The sequence below is a fragment of the Gossypium arboreum genome, chromosome 11 (assembly GCF_025698485.1).
Source record: "Gossypium arboreum isolate Shixiya-1 chromosome 11, ASM2569848v2, whole genome shotgun sequence".
Lineage (NCBI taxonomy): Eukaryota > Viridiplantae > Streptophyta > Magnoliopsida > Malvales > Malvaceae > Gossypium > Gossypium arboreum.
This window is the reverse complement of record NC_069080.1, coordinates 134,862,198-134,870,518: the sequence shown is the minus strand read 5'-3', so window position 1 is coordinate 134,870,518 and position 8,321 is coordinate 134,862,198.

The window sequence follows — 8,321 nt, the reverse complement described above, 5'->3', positions numbered from 1 at the left end:
TCTCAAGCACTTTAACAGAATGCTCAGATGAGCATGAAACAAAAAGCATATCCGAGCTTGGTAATAGAAAGCCTACAAAGAGCTTATACCAAGTAGTCCACAAAGAACCATATCAAGAAAATCATGTAACAAAAAGCTTGTCAGGGCTTGATAACAGAAAGTTCACAAAGAACTTGAATCAGGTAGCTCTGAAGAGCACTTAACAGAAAGCACTGGATAGCCACATAACATAAATCTTTGGATAGCTTAGTAACAGTAAGTTCAAGCGAGCATTATCGTTAAGCTCCGAAGAGCCTTTAACAGAAAGTTCAAGAAGAACTTATAAACAGAACGCTCATAGAGTGTTGGTGTGTCTACAACAAATGCAGATCACGACCAAATTAGAATGTTCCGAAGAACATGAACAGAATGCTCTGAATATCATGAACAGTAAGCTTGTAAGAACGTCATATCAGTAAGCTTGAGAGGGCTTAAGCTCTTTCGAGCTATAGAATGTCCGCAACATATGCAGAACACTACCATTTAGGAAAACAGAACCCTATATCCAATTGATTTTCATTTATTCAAATGGGAATTGACATTTATCGAGTATTTTCATATATGTAATTATTTCACATATTTATGACATTTATAGAATCATTTAACATTTATCAAGCAATATCAGATATTCAAACTATTTCTTGTACCTAACAATTATACATTTCAGATATGTAACACTTAATTCAAACATAAATTCATAACATTTTCATTTAAACGAGGCTTAACATTTATCAAGTATAGTTGGGCATTTGATCAATTTATACATAAGGTATTCATACAATTCACACATACAACATTTACTTCAAGCATAAAAATATACTCAATTTAGTTACACAAACTTACCTCGACAATTGTTCGTGTATGCAAAATCTACTATTCTGTCATTTTTCTCTTTTCTTCGTTTTAACTCCGAATTTGATCTATCTAAATCTATACGAGTAAATTTAACATCAATTTATATTCGTTTCAATTCAATTCACATTTTTGGAAAAATTACCATTTGCCCATAACTTTTTAATTAATGACAATTTCGTCCCTAAGCTTGGAAAATGAAATTCTTGCAATTGAATCATTGTTCCAAGCCTAATTATTCTCATACATATCAATAACAGCCCATGAATTCCATGAAATTTCATAAATTTCTATAAATTCAATACTTTTCAATTTAATCCCTAAAACATGATTTCACCCAAAATTCTTTGATAAAATACCTTTAAACATCCATTAACATCTCAATTTCATCATAAAATAACTAAAATCATATGAACTTATCAATGGTGTCTTCCAAAACTTTCAAAAATTAAAAAAACTAATGAAATAGTAAGTTGGATCTAATTGTAAAAGTCCCAAAACATAGAAATTTCAAGAAAAAAGCAATAATAGTGGATTTAAAATAGGAAAACCAGCCTCGAGAGCTCTTACATGGTGTTTTTGGACAGAAAAATTGAAGAAGAAACGGTCTAGAAACTATTAAAATCAATTTTGGCCATATAACTTTTGTTTTAATTCCAATTTTGTCGTTATCACATAAAAATCCTTGATTTATTTCACGCTGTGCCGCCTCAGCAATATAAAATGGTCCGTTTCCCTTTTAGTCCTTCCTTATTTAATTGTTAAGCTATTTAATCAGTTTAGCAAGTTTTGCATCTTTTTCAATTTAGTCCTTTTTAATTAATTGACTACTGAAACGTTAAAATTTTCTGATGAAACTTTACTACTACCTTATTAACACTCCGTAAATATTTATAAAAATATTTATGGCTCGATTTATAACACCGATGTCTCTATAATTTTTTTTCTCAATTACTTGACATGATAAATCTTTATAAACACAATTTACCATTTCAAAAATCTCTTAAAAACTACATTTAACTTGTAAATATTAAATAATATAATTTACGAGCTCATTTTCTAGATTTAGTGGCCTCGAATCACTGTTTCCGACATCACTGAAAATCGGGCTATTACAAGTCATTTTTCACACCTAAGCTTAATGTCTATTACTTTAGCTTCTATTTCTTCAAGAAATTAACAATGACAACTTTCAAAAACTTCAACAATTTTACAAATTGTTACATGAACTAAATAAATCAAATGCCTATGACCTCAAATATATAAAAATTACAAGAAAAAAACTTAAATCACATTAGAAATTGAGGACCGAATGTATGACAGCTTTCTAGGTTTTTCTGTCTCTCAAATTCAGCAAAGATGATGAAGATGACAATGTTTTCATTTTTTCCACTTAATTTGTATATATAGTCTAATTAGAATTTAATTAAACTAGATTAATTAATCATAATCAAGTTTAATTAACTAAATTTAATATTTATTTATATCCACTATCATGTAATAAAAGTTGGTTTAATAGCCCTTTTGGTCCTTTGCTAATTAAAAATCTATAGTGATTGGACTTTTATAATTTAGTTCATGTACCTTATTTAACTATCAATTCGATAAAATTACTAGACCAAACTTCAATAAACTTTTCTACTAGCCTCGTAAATATTAAATATTAATATTTATGAATTCAGACAACAAAAATGGGGTTTCGAAACCATCTTTTTCGATACCTCTGAAAATCAGACTGTTATAGTTCTAGTCGTTGCAGTTGATATAGATTAGAATTTTTGCTAGTGCAAAAATAAGGGCGAAGCAAAAAAATTTTTTTTTGAGGGACTGGAATTAAGTTATAAATTTCGATAAGAGTTAAAACACAATTTCATCATTGTATTAGCTAATATCATTATAATTTTTTAAAGGACTAAATTAAAGCTTTATAATTTTTGGGGGCCAAAGTACAATCTTACTTTTATAATTAATAATTTTATACATCTAAGGGGACCAAGGCCCCTGCTTAGTGCTTACCACCTCCCGCCGCCATTGTGCGAATAATAAATTTGATTATTTGATTTATTATTGAAACAATGCATATCTATCAATATAACTGGAATTGATAAGAAATCGACTGCATTGATTTTATTTCATTAAAAAAAAGTTATGTTGGAGCAACAAATGGAACTAAATCTTTTAATAAAGTCATGAGATCAAATACCAAACTTAGTAACTTGGGAAAGTAAATAAAATTCATGAGAGTGGCTCCTTCGGTTGAAAAAGGAAATTAAGTAATAACAAATACCAAACTTAGAAACTTGGCGAAGAACAATTGTTATCTTTATTAATAAAATATATATGAAACAATTTAGTCTTATATTATTAAAAAGAATTAAATAAGATTAAACTGTAATAAATTTAACATTTATTATTTAACAAAGTGAATATTTTAAAAGTTCTTATGGTTATATAAATGAAACATTCTGTTTAGAATTGAATTGCAATTGCCAAGACTTTTTTATACCGTAAATGTTAACTCTATTTTAGTTTAGACTTATTTGATTCTTTTTAATAATATAAGAATTAAATCGATCCATTTAATAATAGAAGAACTAATTTAATCAGGTCCTCATAATATAAGATCCTTTCAAATCCCAAGTACTTTAACCTAATTTTAAGTTAAGATTAACTTGGTTTGAGCTAAATTATAGTTTAATAATTAATTTGTTTACTCATGTCATGCAATATACAAATTGATTGTATGTATGTATTAATAAAAACCTAATACATTTTAATATTCTAAATATATTGTATGTATAAATTTGATTTAATCTTCTAAAATTAATAAAGACGTAAGCTATTAAAATGATAAAATTATATTATTCTCAATTGTGATATGGGTCTTACCCTCATCATATGTGTATAATATTTGTAGATTTTATCTAGTTCTTTCTAGATTAATCTTGATATATATTTGTATTTGAACTTATATTGTATTTGTATAAGTGAAACTTAAAAAAATGATATAATGATAAATTTAGTTATTGACATTTACATTTTTATCAAATTGACATTTATTCTTTTATTATTATTATTATTTAAGATAAATTTAACCATTAACCTTTCAAAAATAGTCAAATTATTTTCTTTAATAGAAATATTGACTAAAACATAAAATTTTTAACGGTGTTGATGTTACAACTCGTGTGATAATCCATGTGCACTTCATGCTAACATAACACTGCTTTTCTTATATGTTATGTCAACAAATAATTTAAAAAGAAAAAACATGTACACGTAGATTGTCATATAAGTTGTCATGTTTAAAATTTAATATTTTAGTCACTATTTTAATTAAAAAATTAATTTGATTCTTTCCTAAAAGATTGATAGTTTAATTTGACTCCTTTAAAAGGTAGAGAATTAATTTTAACTAAAAAAATAAAAATTAAATTGACAAAATATAAATATTAAGGGCTAAATTTAAAATTACACTAAAAAATATTTTCCATATGTTTATTATATAAGCTATAGTAACATTTATCGTCATCGTAGCCATTTTGCCACCTTTTTTCCAACATCACCTTGTTAATTACTTCGAACCGCTCAGCCAGAATATGTCGTCCACGGAGGAAGGAGGCCGCGCCGTCGGAGCAGTTTCCACTGATCAAACAATCAACAACAACAACAACAATCCCCTAGAGACGATCATTCAAACACCGGTGCGGACTTTACTCGCAGCAATAGCGAATTACGGAATCTCTAGTCATTAGACGAAGCTTTTAACGGTGACCATATCGACCCCAAAGCCAAACCATTGATACAAAGAGTCCCATCAACCATTGGCCGTCACGAAGATTTCCGGAAATATTTCAAGCCGAAAGTGATCTCAATCGGCCCACTCCACCACGATGATGCCACCCTCCAAGAGTCCGAGAAGCTCAAGCTCAAATTAGCAGCACATTTCATCAAAAAATTTGGCGTCGATATGGATACCTTGTACAACAACATGAAGGTAGAGATGGATGACTTGAAGAAATGCTATGATCCAAAGGAATCAGAGAAGTATAGCACCGAAACGAGAAACTGGCTTGGATCTTCTTCGTTGACTGTTGCGCAATTTTACAAGCAATTTATACACGTTGTGGTACTTATGATGATTTTTATGCTGTTTATGGCCAATTGTTTATCAAAAACGATTTGCTGACATTTGTGTACTCGGATCTGTTCTTGTTGGAGAGCCAAATACCTTTTCGTGTTCTTGAATTTCTTACAAGCTCGAGCGATGGAGAACAGTTAATGAATGCAATCATAAGGTTCATCGACGACACTGTTATCACCCCAGCCGAGGACAGGTAATTTAAGGAATTTAAAATAGAATCATTTTGTGGAGTTTATAAATGTTAAAAAGTTTTTTAGAGATCGAAAAAGTTAGATTTTCATTTCAGGTGGATTAGTTCATTCGATTGAATAATATAAAATTTTGAAAATATTAAAGTTATATCTAAAATATACAAAAGGTTGAACCGACAAAAAAAATTAATTGAACTGGATATTAAATTTTAATAATTTATTTAATTAAATTTGATAAATTAATCAAATTAATTAAATTTAAAAGTATCAATTCCGCATTAATTTTAACTTCATAAAGATTTACAATTCCTAATCCAGCAAAAAAGAAATTATAGCTTCGCTCCCGACTAACACAGATTTTGGTCTAGTGAATGGTGGGAGCATCAAGAAGGAGAGCGAATTCACTTATTGCATCTACTACGAGTAAGACTCCTTTCCAGAAAAGAAAATCCATGGTAGTGCGGTTTTCCGTTTTGCATTGAACACAGATTTAGCAACAAAGCAAGAACAAAACGGTGCCATTCACACACCATTGGTAACGTAAAAGAGCTTAAAAAGGCCGAGGTATGGTTAAAAGCAAGCCAAACAAGTTGCTAAACCGACATCAGTTTCAACAATATCTCCTTCGTCGGAAAATTATGTTTACCGCCTATCACTGTCGATGATTCAACCATGAACTTAATAGCTTACAAAATTCGACAACGATTTCACCGTCACTTCATATATGTGTTTCCTTGATTTATTGATCGATGAAGCCGAAGATGTTAAAGACCTGAGAGCCGCCGGCATACTATACAACGGATTGGGGAGTGATGAAAAAGTGGCTAAGATTTTCAATAAGATGAACACTGATTTGGTTCCTAGTTCAAAGATTTACAGTGAGGTTAAACGGATAATACATAATCATTGTAAGACTACGTGGATTAATCATGCAGCTCAAGGTTATCATACTTATTTTAGGAGTCCTTGGACGTTTTTGGCATTAGTGGGTGCCATTACTGCACTTTTGCTTGGTGCTTTGCAGACTTATTATGCCATACATCAACCAAAGTAAGTGTTGTTTACTAGTCGTTTTGTAAACTCATGTTTTTTGTGAGAATTTTGTTTGACGTATATTTTATTATCATTGAAACATAGGAGCCAAGAGCCCCAACAAAACATACTTCACATCACAAGACACACTCAAAAGGACTAAACTTGTACCACATCAACATGACCATGATACATACACTAAAAACAAAGATTGGTGCCTATAACAATCTTTAAAAGGCATTTTCCTTCTTTATATAACAAAACCCTAAATCATAATTTTTTTTATACCATTCCTTACATCGAAAACATAGCCGCATACCCACATACAACAATCTTTCAATATTAAACTTTAAAACCCTAAAAACTTGTTCACTCCATCTTTGATTCTTCCATACAACACCAACAATAACCGAGAATATTCGTCGTTACATCTATGACCTGGAAAAAATACCCTTATCTTTCTTTAGTACTAATTTTTATTTTAAACTTCTTTCACATAATCAATTTTATTTTGGTATGAATTGTATTTGAATCAACATATATAAATAGATATAATTGTTAGAATTGAAGAGAAACAACGAATTTAGCACATTGTCTTGAATTGAATCATAAATATTAGTTGTATGGAAGTATTACAAAGTTAGCTTGTGTGAGCATTTCACAAAGTCAGTATGTGTGAACAATTCTATTACAAAGTCAACTTGTGTGAGCAATTATTACAAAGTCAACTTGTGTGAATAATTCTAACATAAAGTCCAACTTGTGTGAGCAAGTTTGTTCAAGTGTCAGCAAAATATTCCCATGTACCTAGGTCTTTTTTACTATAGTTCCATCAGAGGATGATTAAATGGTTGGAAATGGAATTAAATCTTGAACTGAAAAAGAACTGGTATTGATGAAATTTGATATATTGATTGTTATGTGATTATGTTTTAAATGTTGACGGTATTATGATTCAACATTGTATCTAATACTTTTGACTTGAAATGTTGTTACATGTACTATATATATAAGTTCCAAGGAAAAATTAATTCAATAGCTTATTGAGTAATTTTTTTATGTTCAATTGATCTAGGTAAGTTTTAGTTTCCATATGAGCTTACTAAGCATATCATATGCTTATCCCATTGTTTCTTTTTTTCTTTTAGGTTGTTACCTTGCAGAACATGTCAGTTGGAATGTTTGAAGCTTAAACTATTTTATCGTCAATTTGGTAGTTTTTTTTTATCATTTTGAGTCAAGAATTGCGATAATATAAGGTTTGTAGTAACCTTTGGTTGTGTAAAAGTCTTGTTGAGTTAAATGTGGTATATAATGACTTTGCATGTGGGTTTTTGGCATGATCTTTCTTACTACATGAATATGAAATATTTGATGCATTTAGAAAGTTGGAATGCGATCTATTTAAGTTGGTTTGCATATGTTGACTAAAAAAGAAAAATAAAAGAACTAATGTAATGATTGTTTGAAATGCAATGATTCATTATGGCATGGTAAAGGTAATGGTAGATGTTGGTATAACTTGTTGATATTTAGTTTAAGTTATTGAAAAGTTGAATACAATTGATGAAATGGTAATATGAATTGCTATGGAATTGAAATGATACGTTTGAACTTACTTAGCATGTTTTAGGTAAGTTTTAAGTCATTTAGAAATGGCATGTAATGTAGTTTCTTGCATGATTTTAGTTGGGACATTGAATTAGATACCAAATTGTACATTTTTACCAAATACGGGGTCCATGTTGCAGTTACGAATCTTGACATTGCGACATTGCCAAGTTAGAGAGTCTCGTCATGACGAGCATAGGCTTGTCGTTGCGATGTGACATACTGAAATGGTCATGTTGCAATGAGAAAAAGTTGAAGCCATGATGTCGCTCCGAACTTTTCAAATTTTTACAGTTTGGTCCTAATTCTTGTTCGGACAGCCAAAAAGCTTTCGTAAGCTCGATTAAAGCTCATAATTAATGTATTATTGTAATTGAATCATGATGTTTAAATGAAAATTATCTTATCGTAATTCTAACTATAGTTACTTTGACAATGACTGTGGCGTTTTG